This window comes from Phocoena phocoena, chromosome 9 (genome assembly GCF_963924675.1).
Source record: "Phocoena phocoena chromosome 9, mPhoPho1.1, whole genome shotgun sequence".
NCBI lineage: Eukaryota > Metazoa > Chordata > Mammalia > Artiodactyla > Phocoenidae > Phocoena > Phocoena phocoena.
In genome coordinates, this window is record NC_089227.1 from 77,172,312 (window position 1) to 77,185,248 (window position 12,937).

The window sequence follows — 12,937 nt, forward strand, 5'->3', positions numbered from 1 at the left end:
TTATTATCTCTTTCTCATGACCCACCCAATTTGCCTTCTCCATTGGATTTTTCCCATTTCCATTATGTACTTGCTTCGATATCACTTGTATTCAAACAGCAATCATAGCAAACCTTCTTAATTCCAGTATCTCCAGCTACTGACTCACATCTCCACTTCAATTTATAACAAAATTCCACAAAGAGTTCTCTATAGTCAATGACTCTGTCTTCTCACCTTCTATTCTCATGTATATGAGAATAAAAATTTTATTTGGAGAATCATGTATCTTTTACTTTTTTGCATTTTTTTCCAAAAAACAAAACAGTACAAAATCTATAGGAATCATGTAATGACTTTCTTCCTGTTTCTTGATCAACTTATAACAGGAAGTAATTGTTTCTAATCATAAATGTATATTAAAGACAAAGGTAAAATAACAGGAAGAAATGAAAACATAAGCATCCGATACAGGAAGGTGTGGCAAACTTGACCATCCAACACATTAGATAAATTAGGTTTGTCTGTCTGTCTGTCTAAATAGGGGCCAGATAGACCCTTGTGTCCCCTTAATGCGACTACAACAAAAGAGCCTCTTCTCTGTGCCCCATTCTCGCCTCCTACTACTAGTTTCTGTTCTTGCTTCAAAGCTTTTCTGAGGAATTTTAGATGAGAACTCTTGATCAAAGTATTTTTTCTGTAATAATTGAAATTTAATAAAATTTCCATCTCCTTCACTCTCTATTTCTATGCCCATCACCCCCCCTTAAACTATTAACTAATTAATCTTGTGTATATTTTCCATAATTTTCTTCTTGCTCCTATAATCATATACAAATATATACACATATGAATACAGTGGGGGTTGTTTTTACACTGGAATCATTTAGTTTTATTTATTTATTTTAAAATATTTATTTAAGTTGCACTGGGTCTTAGTTACGGCATGCGGGATCTTTGTTGCAGCATGTGGATTTCTTAGTTGCGGTATGCGTGTGGGATCTAGTTCCCTGATCAGGGATCAGACCCAGGCCTCCTGCGTTGGGAGCATGGAGTCTTACACACTGGACTACCAGGGAGGTCCCAGGAATCATTTTAGTTTTAAACGTTGGTATCATTTTATATCTACCTCTCTGCATTTTGATATTATCTTTTAAGAGGAAATATGACACAAATTGACATGATTCTAATTTGATCTTTTTAATGACTGAATAATTTTCCACAGTATAACATAGCATTTTTTTAAATTAAAAACAAAACAAAAACTCACTACCGAAGAAAATTTGTCTCTTGCTTTTTTTAAAAAAAATTTCTGGATTTTATTTTATTTACTTTTTTATACAGTAGGTTCTTATTAGTCATCAATTTTATACACATCAGTGTATACATGTCAATCCCAATCACCCAATTCATCACACCACCATCCTCACCTCCCCTGTGGCTCTCTCCCATTGGTGTCCATATATTTGTTCTCTGCATCTGTGTCTCAATTTCTGCCCTGCAAACCGGTTTATCTGTACCATTTTTCTAGGATCCACATACATGCATTAATATACGATATTTGTTTTTCTCTTTCTGACTTACTTCACTCTGTATGACAGTCTCTAGATCCATCCACGTCTCTACAAATGACCCAATGTCGTTCCTTTTTATGGCTGAGTAATATTCCATTGTATATGTGTACCACAACTTCTTTATCCATTTGTCTGTTGATGGGCATTTAGGTTGCTTCCATGACCTGGCTATTGTAAATAGTGCTGCAACGAACATTGTGGTACATGACTCTTTTTGAATTATGGTTTTCTCTGGGTATATGCCCAGTAGGGGGATTTCTGGATCATATGGTAATTCTATTTTTAGTTTTTTAAGGAAGCTCCATACTGTTCTCCATAGTGACTGTATCAATTTACATTCCCACCAACAGTGCAAGAGGCTTCCCTTTTATCCACACCCTCTTCAGCATTTGTCGTTTCTAGATTTTCTGATGATGCCCATTCTAAATGGTGTGAGGTGATACCTCATTGCAGTTTTGATTTGCATTTCTCTAATAATTAGTGATGTTGAGCAGCTTTTCATGTGCTTCTTGCCATCTGTATGTCTTCTTTGGAGAAATGTCTATTTAGGTCTTCTGCCCATTTTTGGATTGGGCTGTTTGTTTCTTTAATGTTGAGCTGCATGAGCTGTTTATATATTTTGGAGATTAACCCTTTGTCCATTGATTCGTTTGCAAATATTTTCTCCCATTCTGAGGGTTGTCTTTTCGTCTTGTTTATGGTTTCCTTTGCTGTGCAAAAGCTTTGAAGTTTCATTAGGTCACATTTGTTTATTTTTGTTTTTATTTCCATTACTCTAGGAGGTGGACCAAAAAAGAGCTTGCTGTGATTTATGTCAAAGAGAATTCTTCCTGTGTTTTCCTCTAAGAGTTTTATAGTGTCTGGACTTACATTTAGGTCTCTAATCCATTTTGAGTTTATTTTTGTGTATGGTGTTAGGGAGTGTTCTAATTTCATTCTTTTACATGTAGCTGTCCAGTTTTCCCTGCACCACTTATGGAAGAGGCTGTCTTTTCTCCATTGTATATCCTTGCCTCCTTTGTCATAGATTAGTTGACCATAGGTGCGTGGGCTTATCTCTGGGCTTTCTATCTTGTTCCATTGATCTTTGTTTCTGTTTTTGTGCCAGTACCATATTGTCTTGATTACTGTAGCTTTGTAGTATAGTCTGAAATCAGGAAGCCTGATTCCTCCAGTTCCATTTTTTCCCCTCAAGACTGCTCTGGCTATTGGGGGTCTATTGTGTCTCCATACAAATTTTAAGATTTTTTGTTCTACTTCTGTAAAAAATGACATTGGTAATTTAATAGGGATTGCATTGAATCTGCTTTGGGTAGTATAGTCATTTTCACAATATTGATTCCTTCAATCCAAGAACATGGTGTTTCTCTCCATCTGTTGGTATCATCTTTAATTTTTTCATCAGTGTCTGATAGTTTTCTGCATACAGGACTTTTGTCTCCCTAGGTAGGTCTATTCCTAGGTATTTCATTCTTTTTGTTGCAGTGGTAAATGGAGTATTTTCTTAATTTCTCTTTCAGATTTTTCATCATTAGTGTATAGCAATGCAAGAGATTTCTGTGCATTAATTTTATATCCTGCAACTTTACCAAACTCACTGATTAGTTCTAGTAGTTTTCCGGTGGCATTTTTAGGATTCTCTATGGATAGTATCATGTCACCTGCAAACAGTGACAGTTTTACTTCTTCTTTTACAATTTGTATTCCTTTTATTTCTTTTTCTTCTCTGATTGCCGTGGCTAGGACTTCCAAAACTATGTTGAATAATAGTGATGAGAGTGGACATCCTTGTCTTGTTCCTGATCTCAGAGGAAATGCTTTCCGTTTTTCACCATTGAGAATTATGTTTGCTGTGGGTTTGTTGTATATAGCCTTTATTATGTTGAGGTAGGTTCCCTCTATGACCACTTTCTGGAGAGTCTTTATTGTAAATGGGTGTTGAATTTTGTCAAAGGCTTTTTCTGCATCTATTGATATGATCATATGGTTTTTATTCTGCAATTTGTTAATATGGTGTATCACATTGATTGATTTGCATATATTGAAGAATCCTTGCATCCCTGGGATAAATCCCACTTGATCATGGTGTATGATCCTTTTAATGTGTTGTTGGATTCTGTTTGCTAGTATTTTATTGAGGATTTTGGATCTATATTCATCAGTGATATTGGTCTGTAATTTTCTTTTTTTGTAGTATCTTTGTCTGGTTTTGGTATCAGGGTGATGGTGGGCTCACAGAACGAGTTTGGGAGTATTCCTTCCTCTGCAATTTTTTGGAAGAGCTTGAGAAGGATGGGTGTTAGCTCTTCTCTAAATGTTTGATAGAATTCACCTGTGAAGCCATCCGGTCCTGGACTTTTGTTTGTTGGAAGATTTTTAATCACAGTTTCAATTTCATTACTTGTGATTGGTCTGTTCATATTTTCTATTTCTTCCTGATTCAGTCTTGGAAGGTCATACCTTTCTAAGAATTTGTCCATTTCTTCCAGGTTGTCCATTTTTTTGGCATAGAGTTGCTTGTAGTAGTCTCTTAGGATGTTTTGTATTTCTGCCATGTCTGTTGTAACTTCTCCTTTTTCATTTCTACTTTTATTGACTTGAGTCCTCTCCCTCTTTTTCTTGATGAGTCTAGCTAATGGTTTATCAATTTTGTTTATCTTCTCAAAGAACCAGCTTTTAGTTTTATTGACCTTTGCTATTGTTTTGTTTCTATTTCATTTTTTCTGAGCTGATCTTTATGATTTCCTTCCTTCTGCTAGCTTTGGGTTTTGTTTGTTCTTCTTTCTCTAGTTCCTTTAGGTGTAAGGTTAGATTGTTTACTTGAGATTTTTCTTGTTTCTTGAGGTAGGATTGTATAGCTATAAACTTCCCTCTTAGAACTGTTTTTGCTGCATCCCACAGGTTTTGGATCATCGTGTTTTCATTGTCATTTGTCTCTAGGTATTTTCTGATTTCCTCTTTGATTTCTTCAGTGATCTCTTGGTTATTTAGTAACGTATTGTTTAGCCTCCATGTGTTTGTGTTTTTTACGTTTCTTTCCCTGTAATTCATTTCTAATCTCAGAGTGTTGTGGTCATAAAAGATGCTTGATATGATTTCAATTTTCTTAAATTTACTGAGGCTTGATTTGTGACCCAAGAAGTGATCTATCCTGGAGAATGTTCTGTGCGCACTTGAGAAGCAAGTGTAATCTGCTGTTTTTGGATGGAATGTCCTATAAATATCAATTAAATCTATCTGGTCTACTGTGTCATTTAAAGTTTCTGTTTCCTTATTTATTTTCATTTTGTATGATCTGTCCATTGGTGTAAGTGAGCTGTTAAAGTCCCCCCACTATTATTGTGTTACTGTCGATTTCCTCTTTTAGAGCTGTTAGCAGTTGCCTTATGTATTGAGGTGCTCCTATGTTGGGTGCATATATATTTATAATTGTTATATCTTCTTCTTGGATTGATCCCTTGATCATTAGGCACTGTCCTTCCTTGTCTCTTGTAATATTCTTTATTTTAAATTCTATTTTATCTGATATGAATATTGCTACTCCAGCTTTGTCTTGATTTCCATTTGCATAGAATATCTTTATCCATCCCCTCACCTTCAGTCTGTATGTGTCCCTAGGTCTGAAGTGGGTCTCTTGTAGACAGCATATATATGGGTCTTGCTTTTGTATACATTCAGCAAGCCTGTGTCTTGGTTGGAGCATTTAATCCATTCACGTTAAAGGTAATTATCGATATGTATGTTCCTATGACCATTTTCTTAATTGTTTTGGGTTTGTTTCTGTATGCCCTTTTCTTCTCTTTTGTCTCCCACTTAGTGAAGTTTGTTTAGCATTTGTTGTAGAGCTGGTTTGGTGGGGCTGAATTCTCTTAGCTTTTGCTTGTCTGCAAAGCTTTTGATTTCTCCATCGAATCTGAATGAGATCCTTGCTGGGTAGAGTAATCTTGGTTGTAGGTTCTTCCCTTTCATCACTTTAAGTTTATCATGCCACTCCCTTCTGGCTTGTAGAGTTTTCTGCTGAGAAATCAGCTGTTAACCTTATGGGAGTTCAATTGTATGTTATTTGTCTTTTTTCTCTTGTGGCTTTCAATAATTTGTCTTTAATTTTTGCCAATGCGTTTATCCTGTGTGGGACTCTCTGCGCTTCCTGGACTTGGGTGGCTATTTCCTTTCCCATGTTAGGGAAGTTTTCGACTATAATCTCTTCAAATATTTTCTCTGGTCCTTTCTCTCTCTCTTCTCCTTCTGGGACCCCTATAATGTGAATGTTGCTGCGTTTAATGTTTTCCCAGAGGTCTCTTATGCTGTCTTCATTTCTTTTCATTCTTTTTTCTTTATTCTGTTCTGCAGCTGTGAATTCCACCATTCTGTCTTGCAGGTCACTTATCCATTCTTCTGCCTCAGTTATTCTGCTATTGATTCCTTCTAGTGCAGTTTCATTTCAGTTATTGTATTGTTCATCTCTGTTTGTTTGTTCTTTAATTCTTCTAGGTCTTTGTTAAACATTTCTTGCATCTTCTCGATCTTTTCCTCCATTCTTTTTCTGAGGTCCTGGATCATCTTCACTATCATTATTCTGAATTCTTTTTCTGGAAGGTTGCCTATTTCCACTTTATTTAGTTGTTTTTCTGGGGTTTTATCTTGTTCCTTCACCTGGTACATAGCCCTCTGCCTTTTCATCTTGTCTATCTTTCTGTGAATGTGGTTTTTGTTCCACAGGCTGCAGGATTGTAGTTCTTCTTGCTTCTCCTGTCTGCCCTCTGGTCTAACATAGCATTTTGAGTCATTTCCATGATGATGTACATTCTCTTTTTTTCCAAGTTTGTAAAACCGTAAAGTGTGCCATAATTAATATCCTACTATGATAGTGAATTACTCATTGTGTTTAATTTCAGTTTTTGTTTTATATATTGGAAAGTTATGCTTTAGGAACATACTGCGCAGTAGTGGAATAAATTTTTTCGGTGGGTTTTCCCTTTTATTTCTATATATTTTTCTGATAGCCTCTAGTGCAGTGCTCAAAAGTTTTCCATTGGCCTAAATAGTGTTCCTTTGTAAGTGATTTTTCTCTCTGATAGCTTTTCAGATTTTTCTCCTTATCCCTGATGGATATACAGTGACATTAGAAAATGACTAGGCGTACATTTAATTTTTATTTGACTTTGACACTCAGAGAATATGTACTTTTGATCTTTCCTCACTTTTGGAAAATTCTTAGTCATCTCTTCACATGTTACTTCTCTGCTACTTCCTTCTGTTCTTCCATAACACCTATCAGACAAATTTTAGAGCTTCTTAATTTCTAATTCATCTCTTTTATGCTTTTTTGTTTCTTTGTGTTCTGAGTTATGAGTGAATTCCCCAATGCCATCTTCTTTTCTTCCCCCAATGCCATCTTCTAATTCACTGGTCTTTCTCCAGTCTATTGTTTCCATTTCCAAGATTTCTAACTTAATTTTTGTGGCTAGTCAGTTCTCATTTCATTTATTGCTATTTTCGTTATAAATGTTTTATATTATATTTATTTTCTACATAAAAATAAATATTTAAAATTAGTATATGAGAAATAAAGGGTAAACTTTCATCTCTGACCCTGATATATGGATACAACAGTATATCAGAGAATACCTCTTATTTACCTGGAGCCCACCTTCTAGTCTACCCAGCCCTCTAGAGCACAACCTTGAAATCCTCAGAAATCTGGATCACTTTAATAATATGGCACTTCTATTCCAGGTTTTTCTGCTAGGGTCATTGTTCAGTTCACCTTACAAATCTACAATTTTCATCAGGGTTAAAAATTAGAATATATCATATCATTTGATCAAGCATTTTCCAATTCAATTCACAAAACTACAGTATTTCTTAGAATGTTTTATGGTTTATATATTACACATTTTTGCTGGTGTCAGATTTATTGTAATCAATGTAATGTAATTCTCTATTCAGTTCTGTCTTCATATAACATCACTATATTATTTAGTTACTTATTTTTGGCTGCATTGGGTCTTCGTTGCTGCACACGGGCTTTCTCTAGTTGTGGTGAGCAGGGGCTACTCTTCGTTATGGTGTGCATGCTTCTCATTGCGGTGGCTTCTCTTGTTGCAGAGCATGGGCTCTAGGAGCATGGGCTTCAATAGTTGTGGCACGTGGGCTCATGGGCTTAGTTGCTCCACGGCATGTGGGATCTTCCGAGACCATGGCTTGAACCAGTGTCGCCTGCATTGGCAGGTTGATTCTTAACCACTGCACCACCAGGGAAGTCCCTCACTATATTTTTTAATCTTTATGATTTAATAACGGCAAATGACCATTTTACTCACTACACACAAAAATCTGTCACTTTTTTACAACCAGATGAGAATTACATTCTAAGTAATGGAATTATGTGCCTCGCATGAAGTGTTACAGCTTTTGGATCTAACCTTGACAGTGTTCAGGTAATAAGGGCACAACTGAACAATAAAAATAGTGAAGTAAAGTTGCTTTCTCAAAGTTGAGAGGCTGTAGCTTGAGAAACCCATATTAATCCAGGGGTTCCTGTATATTATGTCACTACTCAGATGAAAAGACAGTCAGGACATTGTTTGTTCCCTCTTTGGCTTCGTTGACAAGGGTCTGTATTACCATTTCTTGTGAGAGTGGTGAGAAATCTAATATAGTTTGGGGAATCTAGTCATTTTGCCTCAAAAGCTGTTCAACTCTCCTGGGTCTTTGAAAGACATTACATAGATTCTGAAGAGCAAAATAACTAGAATGGGCTATTTCAGCATTTGATCATTGCTCAGGTTACTGAACACCCGACAAACTCAATTTCCTACCCTTTGCAATAGTTATTGAAGGCTACTGCTTTCTGATAACCTCCCACAATCATTCTCATGATACAAAGGTTATATATAAAAAAATGAAAACAGATGACAGAAGTTTATTTTTCCCTTTTAGAGCTCATGAAAAAAGACACTTTGAAAGCCTAAAACGCAACTAAGCATGTTAGTAAGTGATACTCAGCAAAATGGAAGATTCTGATATATTCTCTCTGTAATACTCAATGATCCTCTGACAGATTATTCAACTTTATCTTTGGCTCATTGAGAGGTTACTCAAAACCACACCAACAAAGTAAAAGTACCTGTTAAAAAACCACTTAAGTCATGCAGAGAATTTCGTTAATAATTTAATCAGAGGATTAGGTGCCTCAGAGGCCTGAGCCTCTTAGAAATTTTTCATTGAGGAAAGGAAAGAGAGAAGAGTTCTATGCCAAGACAAATTGCTAATTTAGTCTCCTGTTCTTTACAATATATTTCTTAATTCACCAATTCACTATCAATTTTCAGAAAGTCGTTAATGAATACCGATAGCAAGTTATTAGTAATGACAAAGTTCACACATTTATACAATATTTTTCTCTAGAAAAATGATTTATCTGCAAAATGATATTGTCCTGTGAAGGAACAGTTTTCCTCTTTCTTGGTGGAAAGATGTCTATTATTGACACTGTGGGTTTAAAACCAGGTTTTCCAAAGTGTGGCATATGTGCTACTGATAGAAAGCACCACAATTTTGATAGTTACTAAGTGAACAATTATTTAAGTGGAAATTAGATACAGGAGAATTTGTGAAGGTGGTATGTGAACGACTAAGGTTTTAGAAACTCTGGTTTAGGTGTTTTTAAATAATCAAAGATGATTCCCATGGAGGAAAAAGAGACCAAAAGATTTTAGTTGGAAATTTAAAAATAATATGTTGCAAAGAGGGTGAAGCCGAGATGCATTTGGTATGCTGGGAGGGGGTTAGTCAAATATGAACAGGCTTCTTTTACATAAAATCCACACTTGAAGCCACTGGCTTAAGGTGAAAGTAGGTCCCAAGCTCATTTGGAGCTTACTAAAGGTTGAGCCAATTTGAACCTCAACTTTCAATAAGTTTAATAGGACACAGAAAAATGTGTCTAGACAAAGGGTACAGAGTCCCCGAGTGAGATGCACGGAGACCTCCAAATAGATCATCAGAAGGCCTGAAAGGTGAGTGCCAGGGCTGGACACCAGAAAGAAGTTTTGGGAAATCACCAAACAAAATGCCTTCTCTCCCAGGGTTCTTAGTTCAGGACCCAAGAGGAATGGCTTAGCAAGGGTAGGGCTAGAGGTGGCAGTCCCCACCCCCATACTATCATTGTATAGAAGTGTTGTTGTATGATGATAATATAAAGCAGACTAATTTTTATTTGCTTTTATTATTTTTTTCTTTATAATTAATTTTTATTGGAGTACAGTTGGTTTACAATGTTGTATTAGTTTCAGGTGTACAACAAAGTGATTAAAGACCTAAATGTAAGGCCAGAAACTATCAAACTCTTAGAGGAAAACACAGGCAGAACGTTCTATGACATAAATCACAGCAAGATCCTTTTTGACCCACCTCCTATAGTAATGGAAATAAAAACAAAAATAAACAAATGGGACCTAATGAAACTTCAAAGCTTTTGCACAGCAAAGGAAACCATAAACAAGACGAAAAGACAACCCTCAGAATGGGAGAAAATATTTGCAAATTAAGCAACTGACAAAGGATTAATCTCCAAAATTTACAAGCAGCTCATGCAGCTCAATAACAAAAAAACAAACAACCCAATCCAAAAATGGGAAGAAGACCTAAATAGATATTTCTCCAAAGAAGATATACAGACTGCCAGCAAACACATGAAAGAATGCTCAACATCATTAATCGTTAGAGAAATGCAAATCAAAACTACAATGAGATATCATCTCACACCCATCAGAATGGCCATCATCAAAAAATCTAGAAACAATAAATGCTGGAGAGGGTGTGGAGAAAAGGGAACTCTTGCATTGCTGGTGGGAATGTAAATTGATACAGCCACTATGGAAAACAGTATGGAGTTTCCTTAAAAAACTACAAATAGGGACTTCCCTGGTGGCTCAGTGGTTGAGAGTCCGCCTGCCGATGCAGGGGACACGGGTTCGTGCCCCGGTCCGGGAAGATCCCACATGCCGCGGAGAGGCTGGGCCCGTGAGCCATGGCCGCTGAGCCCGTGCGTCCGGAGCCTGTGCTCCGCAACGGGAGAGGCCGCAGCAGTGAGAGGCCCGCGTACCGCAAAAAAAAAAAAAACAAAAAAACTACAAATAAAACTACCATATGACCAGCAATCCCACTACTGGGCGTATACCCTGAGAAAACCATAATTCAAAAAGAGTCAGGTACCAAAATGTTCATTGCAGCTCTATTTACAATAGCCAGGAGATGGAAACAACCTACGTGTCCATCATCAGATGAATGGATAAAGAAGATGTGGCACATATATACAACGGAATATTACTCAGTCATAAAAAGAAATGAAATTGAGCTATTGGTATTGAGGTGGATGGACCTAGAGTCTGTCATACAGAGTGAAGTAAGTCAGAAAGAGAAAGACAAATACCGTATGCTAACACGTATATATGGAATTTAAGACAAAAAAATGTCAAGAAGAACCTAGGGGTAAGACAGGAATAAAGACACAGACCTACTAGAGAATGGATTTGAGGATATGGGGAGGGTGAAGGGTAAGCTGTGACAAAGTGAGAGAGTGGCATAGACATACATACACTTCCAAACGTAAGATAGATAGCTAGTGGGAAGCAGCTGCATAGCAGAGGGAGATCAGCTCGGTGCTTTGTGACCACCTAGAGGGGTGGGATAGGGAGGGTGGGAGGGAGGGAGATGCAAGAGGGAAGAGACATGGGAACATATGTATATGTATAACTGATTCACTTTGTTATAAAGCAGAAACTAACACACCATTGTAAAGCAATTATACTCCAATAAAGATGTTAAAAAAAAAAGAAACAGGTCCATTTCTGAGCCAATAAAACAGAACTCTCAAAGCTTACATTAAAAAAAAAAATTACCTTTAAATTTATTTTACACCTAGAGAAAAGTTGCAAAAATAGCACAATATTCCCATATATCCTTCAACCATGCCAACATCTTATGTAACTATAACAATGATTGAAACCAAGGAATTATCCTTGATACAGTCTATTAATTAACATTCAGATCTATTTAGATTTCACCAGTTTTCCCATTAATATCTACACATGCAGTTTTTTGTGTGGATACTTTTTGTGCCTCTTCTTCCCCCTTTTTAAACCAGGTGGAAGAAAGCACCATTCAGGCTGTCCATTGTGAAAAGAACAGAAGTTAGTTTATAGGCACGCCTTTATAGGGAACAGCCATTTGGATGAATTTTAAAATGCCTTTCACACAGCCAGGACGTACAATGATTTCTTCAGTCCCTAAAGTAAATAAGGTATTGGCTCAAGCATTAAGAGACTTCAATACAAAACTACATTGTACTCCTGGCACATTCCTCTTTGACGCTCAGCTCAAGAACATTTTTGGCTTCATTCATTCTGCCCTAAGGGTGTAATGGCGATACTATCTCTTAATACTGTCAGAGGTAGCAGCACACAGAGGAGGAAGTCGCCCCCAAATTGGCCTAGTGAAGTTAAGGCAGTTCCAGAAAAGAAATATTCATATCAAGAGAGTTTTTAGTTGTTTTTATTTCAATGGCCATATACCATTTAGACTTTAGGGGAGTGTTTCTGAATTTGCATTTAGGTTTAAATGTAAACAATTCTAAAGAAATTTTAAAAATCCTATTGGGTAAACATTCAGGAGACATTAGTTTGGTACAAATTTTTCTATGGAAATATATCCTTATCAGTTTGCCAGGGCTGCCATAACAAAGTACTATAAACTGAGAGGCTTGAACAACAGAAATTTATTATCTCACAGTTCTGAAGTGCAGGAGTTCAAGGCTGTTTCCTTCTGAGGGCCATACCTCCCTCCTAGTTTCTGATAGCCTCAAGCACTCTTTGCTTATAGATGGCATTCTCCCTCTGTCTTCACATGTCTTTCTTTTGTACTTATCTTTTTTCTGTGTCCAAATTTCCCCTTTTTATAAGAACATCAGTCATATTGGATTAGCACCTACCTTAACAACCTCATTTTAACTTGACTACCTCTGTAAAGGCTCTATCTTTAAATAAAGCTACATTCTGAAGTACTGGGGGTTAGGACTCCAATATTTCTCTCCTGGGGGTACAGAATTCAACCCATAACACTCTCATCTGGGGAAGCCCAGCAGCAGATCGTTTGCAATTCGTGCAAGCACGGGCACTGGCCAGCAGCACCAAGACAGGATAAACTCAGCTACCAACTGCCACGATCCCAGAGAAAGGGAGGATTGTTCCTGGAGAAAGAACTGAGCCTACCCTTGGGGTTTCTCCGTTTCACTCATGCCCTCAGAATAGCAACACCAAGAATGTACTGATTTTCAGAAACATGGGACAAACCATTGCTCTAATCTTGAAAAATTTTCAAGA